Source organism: Macaca thibetana, chromosome 7, assembly GCF_024542745.1.
Source record: "Macaca thibetana thibetana isolate TM-01 chromosome 7, ASM2454274v1, whole genome shotgun sequence".
NCBI lineage: Eukaryota > Metazoa > Chordata > Mammalia > Primates > Cercopithecidae > Macaca > Macaca thibetana.
The window spans coordinates 3158174-3180841 of NC_065584.1; the positions used below are offsets into that span (position 1 = coordinate 3158174).

The 22668-nt window shown below is 57.3% G+C and overlaps 2 protein-coding genes across 30 annotated transcripts in view; one reads left to right on the forward strand and one right to left on the reverse strand.

Moving 5' to 3' along the window:
• The window catches only part of SIVA1 (SIVA1 apoptosis inducing factor), a 692134-nt gene that overhangs the window by 469636 nt on the left and 199830 nt on the right, over window positions 1-22668 (reverse strand). The window lies entirely within an intron of this gene.
• Window positions 1-22668, forward strand: part of ATP5MJ (ATP synthase membrane subunit j) — an 819915-nt gene that overhangs the window by 438115 nt on the left and 359132 nt on the right. Inside the window, exon 1 of one of the 29 annotated variants that reach the window (XM_050798464.1) lies at window positions 20087-20090. The exons of the other annotated variants lie outside the window; for them this stretch is intronic. The gene's annotated coding sequence lies outside the window, so the exon portion shown is untranslated. Of the gene's footprint in view, window positions 1-20086; window positions 20091-22668 lie in introns of those variants that run through there. 29 annotated transcript variants of the gene reach the window in all.

Here is a 22668-nt window from a genome sequence, read left to right on the forward strand (position 1 = left end):
TTCTGCCAGGGGTCAGGATGGTCCAAGCAGAAGTTTCACCCAGCCCTGTGAGGGGACAGGAAGGAGCCCACTGAGCACAGGCAGGTCAGAGGCTGCTGCAGAAGAGCTGAGCCAGAACCATCTCTGGTCCCCAGGAGCCACCACTGGGCCTCACGCACTGTGAGGACTGAAATATTCACCAATCACAGGGCTGACCACACGACGAGACTCCACGCACATCCACCACAGCCTCCCTGGCCCCCTCTCCTCTTCCTGGAGGCTCCCCAAGGCCTGAAATTACAATTAGAAAGTTTTTCCTTTGACTCTGCAAGGCAGACAGGACCTGGCGTCTCCTGTGCGTGGCTGTGGCCTGAGTAAGAGGGGGCATGGGACTGCATGGGGGCTGTGACAGTTCAGCTTGCCCACCCAGCAGATGGGTCCTCTTCTCCTGTGGCCACTGAAGGCAAAGCAGGGGTGGCGGTAGGGGAGGGGGTCCCAGCCCCATGAGGCTGAAAGTCAAGATGGAATCATAGAGAAAATCCAGGGACAAGACCAAGCCCTTCTGAAAAATGCATCTAGCAAGCCTCTGCCCGCCTGTGCCTCAGTTTCCAGTTTCTCTTTGGCCCTCTCCAACTGGGTGGAGAAGTCTGGTGACTCCTTCCTGCATGCCAGCACCTGATGCGTCTGTCATGGCCCCTGCAGCCCTGGCTGAGGCCCCTGCGGGATGGCCTGGGCGGACCAGCCCTAGACATGCAGCAGCTGGCTCCCACTGCTCCCTGCTCGGCCACCTGTGTTCCTGCACCTGCCTGGAAGCATCTAGTTCTGCAGCTTTTGTCCTGGGCCTGGGAAATGGGCGTGTTCCGCCCACAGGCGCAAAGGAGAAACAGCGGGCAGGCACGCTTCTGGAAAGTTCCAGGGCTAAGGAGATGCCGAGTCGTTCTTCCTCACCCAGGGGTCAGGTCCTCACCACAGCCCCCACCCAGTGGCTGCCCCCGCCTCTGGCCAGGAGCCCTGCCTGCCAAGCCAAGCAAGAGGTGGGACGCGGTGACGCAAGGTCTCCACCGAAAGGGTCCGGCTTCCCCTCAGAGAAGGGGCCACACGTTAATTCACTCAAGGCCGGGGATTAGTCATCGGACAAATAAGATTAAATGCCCTTGAAATGGAATTAAAATGACGTCAAACAGCAGAATATCATTTTCCTAACTGCCCTGCAAGATGCTTCCTGCTTTAACCCCTTCCTGGCGACGTCTCAACCCCCAGGAGTGAGCTTCAAGCACGGGAGAGGTGGCACCCACGTCCCTCTGTGCTCCTGAACCTGGCTCAGAGGCCATCGAGGAATCAACACCGAGGCTACTCCCTGCCAACACCCTCCCAGGGCCTTCTGAGACTTTAAATATCAGATAGACCCTCAGGCCCCAGGCTACAGCTGGCAGAACCTGCAGCCCCGGGCCCTGCACAGGGCAAGGGCCTGGCAGAGGCTCATCGGGGACCTCAGCCCTGCCTAGGGCCCCGGGAACAGGGGGCCTGGGCCAGGAAGGAAGCCAGGAAGCTGAGGAGGTTCCTGGTCTCTCCCTGGAACCAGCAGGCCCTCAGCTTCTTGTTCACCGCCTGCAGCTCAGGGGCCCGAGGATTCGTCTCCACTTGCAGGAATCCTCTTTTCATCTTAGAAGAGAAGAGAGCAATGATGAAGCTGGGCCCAGAGTCCCAGGGAGGCCTGGGCAGGTGGGCACCAGGGCTGGGAACAGCCCCTCTTCCATGGGGCTGTCCACACAAACCCCTCATTTCCCCAGGCCCATCGAGGGTCTGGAGCCCCCTTAGAAGCCAGACAGAGTGAGCCCCACCTGGCCCACCTTGGCAGCCTACCCCAACCAGGGAAAGGGGCAGCAACATCCGCACGGCCTGTGCCCCCGCCCGGGTCCTCACGCTGGAACAGCGTCTTTGCAGACAGCCACGGTGGCCTTCCTAGTCAGGCAACACGCCTCTCTCTAGGAGGCCCTGGCTATTAGCACCACCAGACGACCCGCGAAGTCGCTGGAAATCTTCCTCAATCATCAGCCTCAGCCCTGGTCGTCATTTCTCATTTTCACTGAAACAATCACCTGTCGGAGAGCGTGGGCTGTGAGCTGCCCATTCATCACGCAGGGCTGCCCTGGCCCAGTGCACACGCCACCTGGCCAAGCTCAGGCGCGGATCAATAGGCCACGTTCAGGCTGTCAATAGCTGTAAATACATTTGTGACAGCAGTCGGAACAGCCTCCTGCCAGGCCACCATCCAGGGAGCTGCTGGGCGCAGGCTGCGAGTGGGGCAAGCGGTGTGCACCCTGCACCATCCCTGGGGTCCAGCCTGGCTGGGGCTGCGTCTGTCCCAGCTCTCCCTGCCCGTGCCTCCACTCGGGCCATCATCCTTGCTGTGCTGAGCCTGGCTCTGCCCAGCTCTGGGACTCCAGAAATAAGCCATGATGACAGAGGCCTGGGAAGGGCCCCTCTGTGTCCACCTCCTTGCCATCCCCAACCCCGAGCAAGAGGCCTCGGCTCCTCCTCTCTTCTGGTGGGGTGGCCTCCCACGGCAGCCAGTCCAGCTCTGGGCGCGGTGAGTTCTCTCAATTCGGAGTAGAGATAAGCCCAACCCAGCATCCTCTCGGGCTAGGGACAGCTCTCTCCACACCTGCACCGTGCCCAGGAAGTTGGCACTGATGCTTTCCAAACATTTCTCCCGGCCTGGCACCCTGTCTCCCTCCGGCCCAGCAGTGGGCCCCCACTAACCAGGGCATCTCTCACTCCTGAGTCCAGCTCAGGAACTGGGCATTTTCCCCGAACCCATCCCCACCACAGGCAGGGCAGGAAGGTGGGGAGTCACTTCCTTCAGCCCAGACTCCGCATTCCGGTCTGGGACAATCCTTGGTGCCAGTGAGAACCCTGGTGTCTGTCACCCACTGCTGCTGTACTTTCCTTTCCAGAGACTCAGAATCAACAGGCCATGGAGAGAGAGTTTTATTACAACGAATTAGCTCATGCAGTGATGGAGGCTGAGTCCGCAGACCTGCACCGAGTCAGGAAGCTGGAGCCCTGGGAGAGCTGACGGTGGCAAATCAGGCCGGACGCCAGCAGACTCGACACCGGGGAAGAGCCAATGTTCCAGCTCAAGTCTGAAAGCAGGACAGAAGCCACCCTCCCGGCTGGAAGGCAGCCCGTTTCCTCAGCAGGCCTTCCTCTGATTGGGCGAGGCCCACCCGCATGGGGGAGGGACATCTGCCATGCTCAGTCTACGGATTCCAGTGTGAAACTCATCCAGAAATACCGGCACAGACACACCCCAAATCGAGATTCACCAAATGTCTGCAGTCACGTGGACACATAAAATTAACCCTCACAATGCCTCTCCCTCTGCCCCAAACACACAGCTGCTTCACCCACCTTCACTAGCCCCCTGGCAATTAGCCTGTGTCCCCCAAAGCCAACCACTCTAGGCACCCTGGTCAGAAGGCCCCATCAGCTCTGCCCCTTGGGGGTCCTCAGGATTGTGACTGAGCCCCCAGGGTTGGTGGCTCACCTGCCTACCTGCATTTTCCACCAGCAGGAGGAATAGACTCATCGCATCTGCATTGGAGGACAAGGGCTGAGTCCGGCCTCCTCCCTGCGACTGCAGCCCCCAAAGCAGGCTCTTCACAGGAGGGTCACCAGAGGCCTCAGCTGGGAGCTGGCACATGGCCACTTCTGGCTACATCGAGCCCGGTGGCCGAGCCCGCCATCAATGGGGACAGTGGATGAGGAAAGAGTTTGCTGAGCGACAATCCTCTCTCACAGCCGCCGGCCTCAGGACAGGGAGCACGGGTGGCAGGCAGCCCTCTGGTCCTTCCTCACCCCGGGATGCAGATGACAATGACCACACTCTGGTGGCCAGCCAGGCTGCCCCAGCCGCTCTCAGACACTCACCCGGGTCAGGCAGCAGGAAGAAGCTCCCTGGTGCTCTCGGCTCGCATAACAGGGGTTGCCTTTGCTCTGGGAGGATGAGGTGCTCCTAATGACTGCTCTGTCCCGCCTTGGAGGAGGAAGCTTGAGGGCAGGGCCCAGCTGTCAACCAGGCTGCTGCTGTGGACAGCCTCCATCCCGCCCAGGGCCCCTTCCTGGCTGCCCCCTCCCTCCTCTGATCTCTGCACTCACCTCTGCCTGGCCTTGCCCCGCCCCCGGGGTTCATCCCAGCCCACACCTCCCAAGTCTGCACCTCCCAAGACAATCCCACTTGGGCTCTGAGTTGCCCTGGGGCCTCACAGGGGACAAAGGAGAACTCTGGGGATGGGTGAGGCTTGGCTGGAGTCCCCGCAGAAGTGTGGAGTCCCCTCACACCCGGGCCAGCACTCTGAGGCCCACGGCCAGCTCACTTTCTGCTAAAAGAATGGAAATGAAGCACTGGCTTATTTTCAAGGGAAAAGGCCGATAGCAGATGGCCCCTCCAGCCCCCTGGCCCCTGCAGCCCCCTGGCCCCTGCAGACCCCTGGCCCCTGCAGGCCCCTGGCCCCTCCCGCCCCCTGGCCCCTCCAGCCCCCTGGCCACTGCAGCCCCCTGGCCTACTCCTGCAAGCCCTGGGGAACCAATTCCGCAGCTCTGGGCCAGAGCCTTCACCTCCAAACCAGGACAAACCAGGCAGTCTGGGGTAAGAGTGGGAGGAAGTAAAAGACACTCGTGGGTTCCTGGGAGTTGAAATAAGAATATCTCAGTCTCTTTCCATAAGGAAACCTAAAAAGAGCACAAAACATTTTGAAAATGGAAGCCAAATATTTATTAAATGTTTTAGAATCCATCAGAAACCACAGATGCTGGGAAGAACAAAACCCACTTTCAGAAAGAGGCGGCGAGTCATGGGGAGAAGCGGGGAGCACGTCTGAGGGACTCTTCTCCGTGCCCAGTAGCCGACACCCCCATTCCCACACCCCTGCCCCCCTCCCCAGCAGAGCCCCTCTCCCCACCCCAGCAAGACCCCTTACAAGGCAGATCTCGGAAACACAGAAATGTGATCTCTTAAAGCTCATCAGCGTGTGGACACGTGGAACATGGCCAGAGACTTCATGCCCGTGTGCCGTGCGCCCACTCCAAACAGCCACCCCAGGAGCTCCGTGGGGCCCCGCCCCAACACACGGGAGCCAAAGAGCTGGTGGCAAGGCTGGCCCAGGGCTTTGGCGTCACAAAGTGACAATGCGGTGACCAGCTCAGGGCCTCTGGATACTGGAGGACAGAGAGGCTGTGGGAAAGAGGAAGCTGCAGAGGGTAGGGTGGGCACTCCCAGGCCCTCACTCAGGCCCTCGACCCGGGACGTCAGCGCCTTCTGGCCAAGGTGGAATGGTCACTGGGCGAGGGTGAGACCCAGACATGTACCTTCGGCCAACCCCTCACGTAAGAAACTTCCAGAAACAAGTACAGATCTAACTCTAAATTGGCAGGAGTAAGGGGCGCGGGGCCTGTCTTGATTTCCAGTGAACTCTCTTGGTTAGGGCTGCTCTGGGAGGCACTGCAGGGCCTGGCCACAGGCAGGAGCCCGAAGGCCCTCAGTGACCTCTGTCTCCGCAAAGTGCCCTCCCCCCCACCTTCCTTTCTCACCTGCCCCACCTCTCCCGTTGCCACTGCAGCCTCCCTCCCTCCCCAACCCACACCCGTGTGCCTTTCCTTCTCTTCTTGGGCATCTTCTGCTCCAAAACCCACCATCTGCCAGGTTCTATCAAAGGCCATAGAGCCGAGCAGCAGCAAGAGCCCCCACTGATGGTGGGGCAGCGGGGGGAGAGCTGGGGGGGCAGGGAGGGGCAGAGGTGGAGGGGGATGGAGGTGGCGGGGGCAGAGGTGGGGAGGGACAGCTGTGCCACTCGCACTTTAATGCGTATTTGCCCCTGACACACACACGAGGTGTCCAGTACAGTACCCAGAACGCAGACGGCTTGCAGACATGCTAGCAGCCATTACTAGACATTTTATTGGCTGTAATTTATCGGGTGCTTCCTGTGTCCTGGATATTGTCCAGCTAGGCAGGTGCTGCCCCTCCCGGCAAGCAGGGCGCTTTAGACAGAGGAGGAGCTGACAGGAGGAGGTCTGCCCAGGCAGGGTCTCGAGATGCTGTCACCACCCTAGCGCCCTGAAGCTGCCCCAGGGGCCAGCAGCGAGGCCTGGAGGGTGCTGGGCCATGGCGAGAGGATGGTGGGCCCTCCAGCCGGACGTCCCCTGCAGCAGGCCACACAGGCAGCTGGAAGCAGCTTTGCACAAAGCCTGCATGCATAATGAAACCAAGCATCAGGAGCTGTTTGTGAAGGCTCTGGGTAAACACTGATTATCCTTCATTAAAAGAACAGGGCTATTAGCAAGACAGAGGAGGCTGGTGGCCTTCGGAAAGAAGGGGTGTTTGCACAGCCAGGAGTGAGCAGCCGCCCCAGGGACTCCTGAAGGGGGGCACAGTTACTAGCCTCAGTAATGGCATGGGAACGGGCTGAGGAGCCCCGAAACCTGACGCACAGGCCTGGCTTCTACAAGTGGGGCCCCAGGTCTATAGATCTCCAGGGCACTGCAGGGCAACGTCTGCAGGATCCTCGCTGCCACTGCGGCCCTTGCTGTCCCCATACCCTCTGGCACTTGAAGGCAGGGTAGACGGAGGCAAACAGGTTGCCATGGCAGGGAGGGACATACGCAGACCCCTCCACCTGCCGCCACACAAGGTCCCTCCTTCCTGTGCCTGCTGGTTCCAATGACGGCACCCTCCCAGCTGAACACAGAACAGATGTCATGGCTCGGGACCCCCAGGCCATCTGCCCCTGTCTGCATCCAGTGAGCCCTTCTCCACAGTGGCCCCTGAGGTCATGGGGAGGCCTCCACAGCTGTTGTCTTCCACATAACCAGAAGCTCCCAGGCCACATTTCACCTGAGAAGCAGGATCAGGGGAAGGTCGCAGGGAACAGGGGCTGTGGCGCAGGGGACACCTACATGGCAAATGCCACACCTGGGGACCTGCCAAGCCCTGGTGGCACACAGCCCTGACAACCCCCAAACCCTGCTGGCCTCGAGGAGTGCCAGCCCCCACTGCATGCTGATGGCCATTCGGATGTCACTCCACCCTGAACGCTAGACTCAGTGTGGGGGAGGAAAAGCTCCTGTTCTCATCCCCAGCGACCCACACGGAGAACACAGGAATCATTGGGAAGAGATGGGCACTGGATAGACAAATGAGCAAAAAGGTCAAAGTAGCAATTCATAAAACAAGGGCAAGTGACAAGAGGCACGGAAATGTGCAATCGCGTATAGCCAGACACGCTCCAACAGTGAGAAGCCATTTCTCACCAAGCTGGCCATGGGGGTGAAAAAGACTCAAACACTGGAGATTTCAAATGCTGGCCAGGGTTGGGAGGTGGGCATGGGAGGAGAGGGGGTGGGAGAGCAAGTGGCCCCCGTCCCTGGGGACAGTGTAGGCCGGCGTGTCATGTGGCCCGAATGTGCCACTCCAGAGGACTGACTTGGAAGCCATCATCAGACCAGAAACAATGGAGCAGAGGCCCCAGAGGAGTGACAGACAGACTGTGAGAAGACCTGGGGAGGTCACAGCCCCGGTAGAATCCCGGGATGTGCAAAGGCCCTGCACAGGAATGTGCCTGGAGGCTGAGAAGCAGCAGCAGGAAGGAGGAGGCAGGGGAGGTGCCCGGACTTGTGGCTGGAGAGGCAGCAGACGTGATGTCACCATCGAAGAGATTTGGAAGCACCTCAAAAGGCCACCCAGGGACCAGCCGTCACCACCAGTGGCACATCCAAATAACAGAACCCTACAAAAGCATTAGGCATTGTTGCGGCATGTATTTATTCACAACAAAAATCTTCCAGGTTTACAAAGCAGTAGATAAGGCAGTCTCAACCTGTGAGAAAAAAATGACCTAAAACACGAACATGTGCACAGACAAAACCCGAAAGCCTTTGACATCAACATGTTTATGGTAGGTGACATGGGGGAATATGATAATGGGGAGACTATTTTTCTTTGTGCACGGTATTTTTGAAATTTTATGTAATTAGTGTCGCATTTATACAATCCAGCTCCTAGATGCATTTCCTATGAAAATTGTTTAGGCTTCTCTTAGGAGCACTGCCGTCAGGCACATCATGTCTGCTGACTCATGACCCTGGTTGATGGCATGTGGGAGGGTTTCCAGGGTGCAGGTGCAGTGTTTAGCAGGTGCCTTGGTAGCTGGGCTCATCACACATGTGCATGCACATGCACACACGCACTCATATATGCATGCACACGCACATTCACAGACATGCACACACACACACACACACAGATATGCACACACATATATACGTGCACACACATTCACAGGCATGTATGCACTCACACACAGATATGCACACACATATATACGTGCACACACATTCACAGGCATGTATGCACTCACACACAGATATGCACAAACACACTCATATATGCATGCACACACACATTCACAGACACGCACACACACAGATATGCACAAACGCACTCATATATGCATGCACACACACATTCACAGACATGTAGACACACACAGAGATATGCACACACGCACTCATATATGCATGCACACACATTCACAGACATGTAGACACACACAGATATGCACACATGCACTCATATATGCATGCACACACATTCACAGACATGCACACACACACACACAGATATGCATGCACGCACTCATATATGCATGCACACACAGAGACATACACACACACAGATATGTACACATGCACTCCTATATGCATGCACACACATTCACAGACATGCACAATCACTCACACACTCAGATATGCACACACGCCCTCATATATGCATGCACACACACATTCACAGACATGCACACACACACAGATATGCACACACGCCCTCATGTATGCATGCACACACACATTCACAGACATGTAGACACACACACAGATATGCACACACGCCCTCATATATGCATGCACACACAGATTCACAGACATGTAGACATACACTCAGATATGCACACACGCCCTCATATATGCATGCACGCACACATTCACAGACATGTAGATACACACACAGATATGCACACACGCCCTCATATATGCATGCACACACACATTCACAGACATGTAGACATACACTCAGATATGCACACACGCCCTCATATATGCATGCACACACACATTCACAGACATGCACACACTCACACACACAGATATGCACACATATGCGTGCACACACATTCACAGACATGTATGCACTCACACACAGATATTCACACACACTTATATATGCATGCACAGACATTCACAGACATGTAGACACACAGATATGCACACATGCACTCATATGCATGCACACACACTTTCACAGACATGCACACATGCGCAAATATGCACACACACACATTCACAGACATGCACACACACAGATATGCATGCACGCCCTCATATATGCATGCACACACACATTCACAGACATGTAGACATCCACTCAGATATGCACACACACTCATATATGCATGCACACACATTCACAGACATGTAAACACACACAGATATGCACACATGCACTCATATGCATGCACACACACTTTCACAGACATGCACACATGCGCAAATATGCACACACACACATTCACAGACATGCACACACACACACACAGATATGCATGCACGCACTCATATATGCATGCACACACAGAGACATGCACACACACAGATATGCACACATGCACTCATATATGCATGCACACACATTCACAGACATGCACAATCACTCAGACATGCACACATGCCCGACACACACATTCACACACACATGCACACATTCACACACATATGCATATGTGGCTGTGAATGAATGATGGAGGGGGGATGGCGTGCCACTGGCACGTTAATGTGTATTTCTCCCTGACACATGCACACACATGCACACATTCACACATATGTATGCACACACTTCACACAGGCATGCACACATGCACACATTCACACACACCCACGCACGCATGCACATTCACGCACTGCTGGGAGCCGGAAGCTCCCAGAGCTCCAGGGAGCCAATGGCCTCTGGGCTGGACCTCTGGCCCCTCCGCTCAGCCCCGTAAGCTGGGGCCTCTGAGTCCTCATCTGCAGACGGAATCCTGAAAGTCTTGAGGGTAGGGATGAAGAGCAAATGGATACAGACGTGGAAAGCTCAGGGGCGAGGTCTGAGGGGTCAGAACCTAGTCCCTGCTTTTATTCCTGCTTCACAGAGGAGACCAAGGACAGAACACGGCCCACGCTCACACGGCAGGCAGCCACAGAGGTGGCTAGTCGTCCACTCACTGAATTCCCATTGCCTTTTCTTTATGTTAAAAAATAAAAATAAATTTAACTGAGTTCCAGTAAGGAAGGGGCAGCCCCTCCCCTGCCCAGAGTACAGCTGGTCTCGGCCCTGCAGGGGTGCTGCTTTTTTATCTTGCTAGTGATTGGCCTTGGGGTGAGCATGAGAGCCAGAAAGTTCTGGCCAATGAGATCAGCAAAGAGGTAGCCCAGGGCTCTTCAGAGATGACTCCTGTTCTTCTGGCTCTGGAAGCTGCCATGGGCTGTGGGCTGTCTTGGTCCACAAGGCAACAACTCTGGACACCCCATGCTAAGGGCGACAGGGCCAGGAAGACACAGCCAGCCTCTGAGCTGCCCCAGGCCACCTCCCCCAAGACATCTCCACCCAAAGACACCTTCATCACCAAAGCCCCCGCAGGCTGGGTTCCCAGCCAGCAAGCACCTCACCCATCCATGCATTGCAGCTGGACCCAGCCTTCTCCCAGTCCCACTTTGATGCCACTCTTTCTCCAGCAGCTGCTATCATCAGAGCCCTGAGTCCCACATCACCTCCTGTCTGCCCTCTGGAACGCAGCCCGGCAGGACTCACCTGAGCCTAGGGGCCTCGGCAGTCTCCGAGCTCCCAAGGGTCTCCCTTCCGTATTGCAGACGTGAATCCTGGGAGAGAGGGGGATATGGCTCTATCACCTGTGTTCGACACCTGGCCAGGCCCCAGCACCAGTCCACAGTGCAGGACTGTACCCCAGGGAGGTGTCGCAGGGGCTGTCCGTGGAGGATGGTGCCTGAGGAGCTGGGACCACGGGATGGTAGAGGCACCTGCTCCCCACTGCCCACCCCTTCAGTCTGGCAGAACTGGAAAGCTCTGATCACCTGCCTGGCCTGGGGCCCCTGACAGCCTGGGGGCCTGGGAGGTGGCTTGAAGGGGAGAGCTGGAGATGGCCAGGCTGCTGGATCAATGCCCCCAGTTAACACCTCACTTCTGAATTCATTCCTCTTATCACTACCCCTCTTATACTGTATTCCAGTTTGTTTTTTTAATTATGCAAATGATTTGTGAATAAATTTATATAATGAAAATTCAAACTTTATAGACACAGAAATCCCCTGTTACCCCTTCCTCGGTCCAAGTGGCCTCCCCAGGGTGACAGCCCTTCTCCCCTCGGTGTGTGTCATTCCAGAACATTCCCTGTGCACCTCATGCATTCGCGTCTAGGGAAACGCAGCTGTGCTTTGTGTGTTTCCGTGGATGGCATCGAACGGCACACGTCGCTCTGGGGTTTCTCTTTTTTTCCCCAGCGACTGTGCACACTGCTGAGGACAGGGCTGACTGCCCGCAGCACCCAGGCTGCCTTTGCGTCTGCCCACATGACCCGGCCACCCTCCCCACCCGTCACAGCTCCATGTCGCCATTTCCACCTCCCGTCAGGATTCTCCACCCTCCTCAGGTGGAAGTGAGACCCAATAGGGTGGCAGAGCCCTGGAAGGCCCTGGGCCCTCAACCAGGAAGACCCACCTGGAACTGTGCCACCAACAAGACCCAACGTCTATTGAGTCAAGGAGCAGCATGTTGAATCCATGTTTACCGTGGCCAGAAGTCCCCAGATGCTATGGACATCGCCTGTCTTTCCCTGAGGACCTAGCTTGTCTTTATCTGCTGTGTTGTACTTGCAGGGCAGACGTTGCTATGGTCTCCACGTTTGAGTCACCCCCAAATTCCTTGTTGAAAACCTCAGGTCCAGCGTGATGGAATTGGGAGGCAGGGCCTTTGGGAGTTAGGTGGAGCCCTCGGGAATGGGATTAAGGACCTTACAAACACACCCTGGAGAGCTCCGTCACCCCGTCCTCCACGCGAGGACACAGCCGGAAGACAGCCATCCTTGAACTGGAGAACAAAAGCAGCCCTCACAGACAAGGCGTCTGCCAGGGTCCTTCCCTTCCAGTCTCCAGACCTGGGAGACGTCAGTCTCGATAGCCCCCTGCTCAGGCTGTTTTGCTATAGGAGCCTGAATGGCAGATCACGCCACTTTATTCCGCATTCCGCTGCCCGTGAACTTGCAGGTGCCTCCCACGTGACAGGCCACGCTTGCCACAAATCCTGAATCTCAGGGTAGGGTCTCAGGGCATCCTCCTTGGTGGGCTGCCTCTCCTTGTCCTGCTCCTGGCCATGGAGCCCACTCTAGCCCTAATTACAGGTCTCGCCTGCCAGCTAGATTTCCAAGCGCTCTCTGTGCTGGGGACCCAGCGGGACCAGCCCTCTCTCCAGGGACTGCTGTCAGGATGAGGAATTGTTTTTTCCAAATGTGACTTTTGCCACAATCTCCCCCTTTGTGTTCTGGACAATTTGATCAAACGAGCAATAGAGAATCCATCAACATCTTCCAGCCAGGAGACAAAGAGGCCTGACATGCCACACGATGGCGTCCCCTGGCCCCACACCAAACGGCAGGCCACCCAGGCTGGAGAAAGCAGCCTGTTCTGTGCTGAGATGACAACAAATTACAGCATGCACACCCACGCTCCGGGTGCCCACACTGTCTGCCTGTTGCCTGTCATTGCAGATGGAGCCCGGGCTCCTGGGCTTGCTGTGTGGGGCTCGAAGCTGGACTGCAGATTCCAGATAAGCAGTGGGACCCTGGCCACTGCTCACGGCCCTGCCTTGGCCTCCAGAGCTACAGAGAGGCCTAGGTGACCCCTAGTCCTGCCCAGGAGGGGCACAGCTGGGCTCTCCAAACTCCAGATGTGACCAGACCTGCCCTGTACGCACAGTGCATGGCAGACTCATGAAAGCCAGCTGCCGATGAGGGTAGGAGCTGGGCCATCAACCTGGACAACCAGGCACTGCCTGTCTGGCTAAGGCTGGACCCTCTAAGGCTGGTCCCCAGGGGGGTCTCAGGACACCCAGGTGACAGGGACAATGGCAAATCACGGCCACCGGCTTCTCCTTCATCCTTGCTGGGGGAGTGCTTTCCACCCTGCATCCTCCCTCAATAGGACGGGAATGGTCCAGGCCCCAGAAGCTTCATGCGCGTGCCGAGGGGCCCACAGGGCAGAGCTGTCCTTCTGGAAGGTCAGAGACCCAGAAAGACAGACCCAGCTATAGTAGGAATGACCCCGGTACCCACTTTACCTCCAGCTGTCCCATCCCATCCTTCAACTGAGTGGACGCCCTGGAGCACTGCAGGGACTCACAGGTCCCAGGAACCAAGTGAGCTCTGTCTGCAAACTGCAACCCGCTGGGCATGCGGAGCCTTTGCCAGCCACGAGGGAGCCCAACACACAGAGAGTGCCTTGCACCCTCAGTGACCAGTCACACTGCCTCCGTGACAGCTGTGAGCGCCTTGCACCCTCAGCGACCAGTCACGCTGCCTCCGTGACAGCGGTGGAAACGAGGAAACAGAGGCATGGTAGAGGGAGGTCCAGGAGGCAGTACGGCATCTGCTGTAGAGGATGCAGCCCGAGTCCCCCGATGCTAAAGGGATTTGCCTAAACACACCCACCCAAACCCCTCGCAGCAAAGCCTGGAGCTTAGTCAGCCCCCCACATGGGCCTAAGCTCTGAGCCCCCACCTCACACTCAGCCCTAAGGCACGTCCCCCTGCCTGAGTGGGCGGGCTTTAGAAGCACCAGTCCCCTCCCCAACTGCCTGCGCCCCTCCCTCAGGTGTCAAAGAGGCAGAACCCCCGCTGAGCTCTGCTGGACAAGCTATGGCAGGCGTGTGGGAATTGCAGGTTCCCTCCCCCGTTGCAGTCTGGGCTCCTGGTGCAGAGCCGCACACAGCAGGTGCACGGCAGAGGCCAGCAGCGTCCCGGCCCACAGCGCCACCCCAGAGTCCTCTCTCAGGCCAGTACAGAGAAACCCCTCTCCTTCCTCTGCAAGCCCAGCTTCTCGCTCCCACTCCATGACAACTCAAGGGTGAAGCAGCCTTGCCCACTGTGGCTTGGGCACCAGAAGGCCTCATTCCAAGACCCAAGGCAGCAGGACAGCAGCACCACAAAGGGCGCCCTGGGTCACCTGCAGGCTAGTGAAGCCACCTCACCATTCCACAATAGGTCTCCCTTTCACCCTGAGTGAGAACTGCCCCTACCGAGGGGCTGCCTGGGGAGCCGCAGCCTCCCAGCTGCCAGCACACGCCCAGGGCTTTCTCCAGCCTGGGCCCTAGCCAGCCAGGACGGCCCTGCAGAGCACCGCTGAAGGCCGCACACTTGCAAGCTGCCCACAGACTGTGCAGCGCTGGCCGCCTTTTATGGGGCGTGCTGCACCTGTGCAAGCCGAGCGGAACAAATGAGATTGGAGTTTTATGATTCTTTTACAGCGCTGCTCTGCGGAGAGCTTGTTTAATTAGCTTCTAACTCAACACCTTTGGCGACTCTAAATAATTCACCACCCTCGCTGCCCTCACCCGGCCAGGTGTGCCCAGCGCTGCTTCTGCCCCCACCAGCTCTGCAGGGAGGTCGCAGCTCCACTGTTCCAAGGCAGAGGCCCCTCGAAGGGCAGATGTCTGGTGATGTGTCCTTTTCAGGAGCAGCCTTTCCAGAAGGCACAGCAGCCTTCCTACCTGGGCACAGCCACAGGTGTGCCAGACCACCCTGGGGACAATGGTCAACCTCTCTGGACCAGCTGGGAACACTCCCGCCCACTCCACCCATGCCCCCTCCACCCTTTTGGGCAGCAGTTTCTCTGCCCCCAGCCTCAGCACTGGCCTGACCACCCCAGGGGCCTCAGCTGCTCATCCTGGGCTCCCTCCCTTCCTGGCATTCCAGAAGGTCAGTGTCCCACCGTCTTCTCTTCTAGGAGCCTGGGAGCAGGCACAGGGCCGACCCCCATGCCACTGCAGGGCGGAACCCGGGGCACGGGAGCGCAGATTGAAGGATGACCACCCGCCCACGGAGGGAGCCAGCTCCCGGGGCCTTCCTGAGCCCCTGGGTGGAAACACCCAGACTGTGGCTCCTAGGCCAGTCGCCGGCTGCTCTCGGGGCGGGGGTCATCAAGTCCATCCCCTTGCTCCATCGCATCCAAGCCCCAGGAGAAGCTCAGCCCTGGCCTTTCTGGAGAGGAGCTGGGGACCAGGAGAGGAGCTGGGGACCGGGAGAGGAGCTGGGGACTGGGAGAGGAGCTGGGGACCGGGAGCCCGTAAACCCAAGCCCACTCCTGCTCCTGCATTTAACAGCCCCTGTCAAGGACTCCTGCCCGGATTCAATTACCATCACAGGTTTTACAAGACCAGCAGCGCTCACTGAGCTCTGACAGAGAGACGTGACCCTGTGCCAGCTGGCTGGGGCGGCCCCACCCGCTTCTCTCTCTCTCTCTCTCTCTCTCTGTCGCACATGTCCACATGCCAAGGAGTGCTGGGGAGGGCAGAGAGGCCAAAGTTACCTCCTGCACCTTCTCCTAGGAACCAGGAAGCCCAGAGCGAGCAACGCCAGTTCTGAACGCACAGGAAGGGTCAGAGGAGATGCTGGCGTGCCACTCTGTGTGCCCCAGAATTATAGAGGAACAGGGCTGGCACAGGGAGGCATGCCCACAGTGTCTTGGGTGATATGGAGAGCCTGTACAGTGTGTGTGCTCACGGCCCCACACAGCCACCCCAGCACGCCACCCTCGACTGCCTGCCTCCACTCCTGCCCTACCGTCCTGGGGCTCAGGTCTTGGCATCCTGCCCTGTGGCCAGAGTGGGTTATCCCAGAGTGGACACATGACCTGCACCAGCCAGGGCTCCTGGTTTCTCCCTGGGATGGGAAGAAGAGGGGCCTCCCCCAGCAGAGAGCCTCAGGCATATGGGGTTTCAGATGCTTTGGGGTGAAGTGGGTCTCAGAGCATAGATCTGGCCCACCCGAGGTCAGAAGACAAAGATGGGGACAGGCTAGCTGGAGTCCCCGAGGCCCAGCCACACAGCCCTCTTCCTCATTTCATCGCCCCCAGCACCTGAGCTCCTTGGCGATGGCCCATTTGCGGGAAGAGGTGAGAGAGGAACCCCAGGTGCCCCCCAGGAGGCCTGGCCTTGGCGTTCAGTGGCCTCGCTGTGTGCAGGCAGGCGGCCTGTGTCAGTGTTTCTCATTCCCCAGACACAGAATGGGCACATTGCAGAGTCGGCTCCAGGGCATCTCTTGGAAGCAAGTGCCCCACCCGGGCCTGGCTCCATGGATGACAGGGACAAGAGAAGGTGTCTAAAGACCTCAGGAAGCCTGGGCCCTGCTCGTGTGGGTCAGCCGACAGCATGGAGGCCGTGGGCATGGGTCCCCCAGCACAGGCTGCCATCCCTCAGCCCCCATGACCAGAGCAGGGGCAGCTGTCCCAGCCTGAAAGACCGCTGTCATTGAGGCAGCGGCAGAGGGCCAGGGCTCCCGCTGGCCGTAGTGGCCACAGGGGCTCCGTGAGGGCTGGCGCTGCGGGACGCCTCCCTCCATGCCCTGCACTTTGGATTCTCGGTCAATGAAAGTCACACTCCTATCCAAAAGCCCCCAGCGGGCTGGGGCAGGATGTCCAAGCCATGTGCATGTCAGCGGTGGGGAAGAGGGGAGAGGGAGGCTTCCTGGATCCCCCAAGAACTGCTGTCCTTTCAGACCCTCCTGGGAGGGCCTGGGGGCTCAGAGATGATCTCCTCACTCAGGCAGATGCTGGGGCGGGGGCTCATCAGATGGCAGGAGTGGGGCATTGCCGGTAGACCCACCCCACTCAGCTGTTTGTGTCCTTCAAGACACAGGGGCACACAACAGCAGCAGGGACCTGGGAGCAAACCCACTGGGTGGGCTCAGTCTGGGGCTAGAGAGTGACTCTGCTGAGTGGGGGTAGAGGCTTCAGACCCCCTTACATGGTTCTTGGGGCCCGTGGCTGAGTGTGAACATCTCAAAGGGCAGGCTCTGAACAGGGGGATGGCGGCAGGGGCTCACTCACCTCTGTGTCAGGAGGGCTATTGCAGCTCCTCTGAAGCCCCCAACCAGAGGCCCTGGCGCCCTCACCGCCAACATTCCCATGGGCCGATCGTGCCCGAGATGGCCAACCTCTCCCTTCCATGCTGGCTCTGCCTGCTGGGTTCCCTTCCTACCCAGGCCTGCAGAGAAGTGACCCGACACTGTAGTCAGTGTCCCCAGACCTGAACTCTGTGTACCACAGCCTCTCTTCCCGGCGCGTCTCCACGGCCTGGGGTCCAGGACAGGCAGGACCTTCAGCTTTGCCCGGAGGGGGCAGGTTGGCCTAGGAATTTTAGCACACCCTCAGGTCACCTCAGGCCCCTGAAGCCTCCTGGAGCCAAGACTAGCCCAAGACCAGCCTCTACACCATCCCTGGTGCTGAGTGGAGGTGGCCCAGCCCTCAGGAGCTGCCTGTGTGCTGGACTGGGGCAGCCCTACACGCTGGGCCCAGGGCCTGGGCGTGCATCATCCACAGCTCACAGCACCAGGTACAGGGCTTCCTGCAGGGCACCCTCCCCATGGCCCGGGGCCCACTACTGGGCAGTGGCACCCAGGGTGTGCCCCACGGGGCGCTGAGCTGCTGCCAAAGATGCAGGAATGAGGCAGCTACGCTTCTTCCCCAATGCCCACCCTCCACCCAACCCCTCCACAAGCCCTGTAGGCCCCAGCCCCAAAAGTCAGCAGCCACACTGACCACCCTCTCCGTCTCTCAGGCAGGTGTGTGTGGCGGGCGGCAGCCACACTGACCACCCTCTCCGTCTCGCAGGCAGGTGTGTGTGGCGGGCGGCAGCCACACTGACCACCCTCTCCGTCTCGCAGGCAGGTGTGTGTGGCGGGCGGCAGCCACACTGACCACCCTCTCCGTCTCGCAGGCAGGTGTGTGTGGCGGGCGGCAGCCACACTGACCACCCTCTCCGTCTCGCAGGCAGGTGTGTGTGGCGGGCGGCAGTCAGGAGACTGATTCAGATCACACATGCAGACTTGCATGCACACACTCGTACACACACGTGAGCACTTGTCCACTGCGACCACCTCGTCTGGCCCCGGCCCGCTGCTCCGTTCCCTTCCTGGCCAGTGCCATTCCCTTCAATCTGATCACACCACAGTGGTCCCTGCTCAAAACCCACACATGGCTTCCTGTCATTTGTCAGGCCCCAGTGACCCCCTGCAGTTCTGGGAACACAGCAAACGCCCCCACCGGCCTTGGATTGGAGCCCTCTTATCCCATCCTGGCAACGGCTCCTCCTTGCCTTCCAGCCTGCAGCCCCTCTTCCGACTCAGGCCCCCGCTCCCCTGCTGAACCTGTGGTTCTAGATCACGCGCCAAACAACTTTCTGCAAAGATCCCGTTTCCTTGGGAACGACCGGATTCTGCACTTGAAGGTGAGCAGGAGCTTTCTCAAGCGCTTTGTGGAAGTCCTGGAACCTGGATGGACGCCAGGCCCTTCACAGGTCATCAGTGAGTATCTGCAGGGTGAGGAACCCAGGCCTGCTGCCTGCCCGACCACTGACCTGGCTCAACCTGTCTCACGAATGGGGTTGCAATGAATCCCCCAAGCAGCCTGGGAGGTCACTCTTCTTACTATCTTGAGAGCTGAGGTTCAGAGAGGTAGGTACCCTGTCCAAGGTCACACAGCACAGGCGCAGGGCCAGGTGTCTGCCTCCAGATTCTGACCGCTGCACTCCTGTCTATGCTGACATTTAATACTCAGCATGGACTGAAAGGTGTGGGCAATTCTCCCCATCTCACAGATGATACGGGGGGAGCTCAGGATCCTTCTGCGCTGGCCCAGGTTGCAAACCTCACGTGCATTTATGTCAAGCAGGGATCAGAGGCTGCCTAGCCGGCCCGTGCTGTCTGCTGCCCCAGGGCCCCTTCCCCCCAACCCCACAACACACGCACTCTTGGGTCTGGAGGGAGGGGATGCTGGGGTTTGGAATTTTTCCTGAAGGCAGGTTGCCATCCACACCCCTCCCCATACTAACTTTTAAGACATATCAGCTAATTAACTAATTGCTGGCTCTGGGTGTTGCCAAATCCCCCTCCTGAGGCGTCTGGCCCCAGCCTGGGTGCTCCCATATGCCGGCCAGCCCTGCCAGAGAGAGCTGGCGCCCGCTCCCTGCCTGGCGCGGCTGCGGGCCTCTGGCTCAGCACCCAGGCTGCCAGTTTCTGGTTGGTTTCTGGTTGGTTTCTGGTTGGTCCCTGAGCACCGGGTGTCCTGCCTGGCCACAGACCCCAGCAGGCTACCTGGGGCCAGATAAGGACAGCTTCTTGCCCCTGCCTGGGGCCTGCCTGCTGGGTCTCTATCACCCGCCCCCACCCCAGGGGTGTGACCGTCCCCTCCCGAAGGCAGCATCTCCTGGTCTCCCAGAAGGGAATAGCCACTTCTGATCTCTCTCCCCAATAAGTCAAGCATCCTCGTTCTCTTAATTATTGGAGAACAGATTTTTCCCCCAAATAATTAGGCAATTTAAATCATACAATCTTTCTCTGGGAACTATATTTAACCCTGATTTGAATGTAATTTACAAATCGCGGCTCCCTCAAGCAGCTCTGGAAGCCAAAACATGGATCAAATATTTTTTAAATGTCAAATGCTGCTTAATTGTGGATCGCACTGAATTTATTTGTACAGATAAGCGTTTGATCTTCCACCTCCTTCTCTGCCCAAAGTAATTTTTCCGTAATCTATATGATACCCCAATTTCTCTAATAGCTGGAGGATTGAAATGATACATGAGAGGCCCTCAAATTTGCAGAGTGTTTTAAAATATGCATATTGAAGATTGGAGCAGGAAACTTCTAACTGGAGACTTGAGGGGAATTCATTAAGGCAAAGAGAATATTGCTGCCTGGAGTGGCCAGTGCAGGGGACTCCTGGGCAGGGGGGCCGCCACATTACCCAAGCCACCAGGGCTGTGCTGCTCCCTGCCCAGGACAGACCCCGAGCAGGCATCCCCTGGGCAAGGGTCTCCTCTGGTTGCTCCTCCACCCTTGTTTCTCCCCTTGCTTAAAATATTTCAATAGAAAAGGAGGCAGATAAGATCACGTGCAGGGCAGCAGAGCCAAGGTATAGACAGTGCCTGCAAGGCCAGGACTGGTGCAAGAGGAGGCAGGAGGTCCCTGTGCTTGTCAACCTGAAGTCCGTGAGGGTCTCCAGGAGAAGGTAGTGGCATGGTCTGTGTTAGTCGCTATGCTGGATTCTGCTGCTGTGACAAACATCCCCAGAAGTTCAGCAATTCAGGATTGGAATCACTGAGCAATGCCACCGACCTCTCTTTCAACACGAGGTTTTTTTCTGGCTGGTGTTCCATGTAGGTGGCAGGCAGCTGTGGTTCTGCCCCACGCATCTTCTCTACCCTGGGATCCAGGCCCTCCCACAGCCGAGGGAGAGAGAATGTGGCAGGACCACGTGGTGCTCTTCAGGTTGGTGCTGGACACAGCCCGGCCCGCTGCTGCTAACATCTGCTCACTCTGGGCGAGTCGCGTGGCTGAGACTGCTGCGAGTAAGGCAGGAAAGTCCAAGAAGAGGAGTCCACGCTGGTGACCGTAACCCAGCAGCCCACCTGCCTCGCCATCCATGTTCACTCCTCTCGCGTCCACACACAGAACATGCGGGAAACAGCCTCTGCCTCCCGTCTGAACACAGATCCTCCCGATCCAGAGACCTAGGACCTAAAAGGGAACATCAGCTTCAACTCACAACACAAAATACCACAGCGGGACAGACCCCGGGGGGATGGAAGAAGCACCCCTTTCGGAGAGGGGAAGGGCGGCATTGTGCTCGCTCGTGGGTGGCAGCCCTGTGGTTCTGCTGGGCAGAGATTTTGAGAGCCCCATACCTGGGTACAGGGAATGTTTCCAAACCAGGATCCCACGGTGACCATACGGCCCAGTTCACCAGGACCAGTGGGTTTTGTGGGAGGCGGGACTTTCCGTGTTGAAGCCAGCAAAGTCCCAGACAAACCCCAGCGGGTTGGTCAACATACCTGACTCCATTCCACGGTGGGAGCCCCTAATCCGTTGCTGGCCCGTCACTGAGCTCGCCTCTGGGAGGTTCTTCCTTGTCCATCACCCTCTGGCCTACATCTGAAGAGGATATTGGAAATTATGTCCTCAGGGAGCCTGCACCACTCCTGCTTTCTGTCCACAGAAGGTTGGAGGCTCAGACATGATTTTTAAATCTCGCACCTTCGCAGTCACTGCAAGGCAAAGCCGGGTGTGCAGCTCCGTCAGCACGTGGCTGGCTTCACGTCTGTTTCGGGCAGTTCACAGCAGGTGAGGAGATACGTCTCACTGTCTGGACTTTATGGCAGCTACTTTTAACTTCTGGGGCTTCCTTGGGAGAGCAATGCCCCCAATTTCTCTTCTTACAAAATTTCACCTGACTCAAAAGATTTGCTGGGGCCGGGTACAGTGACCCACGCCTGTAATCCCAGTACTTTGGGAGGTCAAGGCAGGCAGATCTCTGAAGCCCAGGAGTTCAAGGCCAGTCTGGGCAACATGGCAAGACCGCATTTCTACAAAAAGTTTAAAAATTAGCTGGGCTAATTTTAAAATTACGCCTGTAGTCTCAGCTACTGGGGAGACTGAGTTGGGAGGATAGCTTGAACCCAGGAACTCGAAGCTGCAATGAGCTGTGTTCGTGCCACTGCACTCCAGCCTGAGCAACAGAGTGAGCACTGGTAAAAAAAAAAAAAAAAAAAAAAAAAAAAAAAAAGGAAGGAAGGAAGGAAGGAAGGAAGGAAGGAAGGAAGACAAGAAAAGAAAAAAGAAAAGCATGTACTGGGCTGCCACCTTAATATATTCAGAGATCATAACCCCGGGGGGTCACACTCCCCACCTGGCTTTTGCCACCAGCCTGAGCCTAATTGGCTTTTGTTGAGCAAGCATTTCTCCCATTTATCCTTTATTGGTTAGAGATAAGAAGGAGTTGCCTCTTTCAAGGCTGTTTGCAAGCCAGACAATTTCCATCTGAGCACATCTTTCTTGTATTATCTCATCTGTTATCTCCAATGGCAACCAAGACACACCAGTCACATTTGGTTTCCAAACCTCTTTGCTTAAATCCACAATCTCCTATTTTTTGTTTGTTTGTTTGTTTTTGAGACGGAGTCTCACTCTGTCGCCCAGGCTGGAGTGCTGTGACGCAAGCTTGGCTCACTGCAACCTCTGCCTCCCGGGTTCATGAGATTTTCCTGCCTCAGCCTCCCAACTAGCTGGGATTACAGGTGCCCATCACCATGCCTGGCTAATTGGTGTATTTTTAGTAGAGACGGGGTTTTACCATGTTGTCCAGGCTGGTCTTGAATGCCTGACCTCAGGTCAACCACCCGCCTTGGCCTCCCAAAGTGCTGGGATTATAGGCATGAGCCACCGTGCCCAGCCCACAGCCTCCTATGTTTTCTGCCCCCGAGATATCATATAGATGACAGTTTTGCCAAATGTTTCACCACATAAAAATGCTG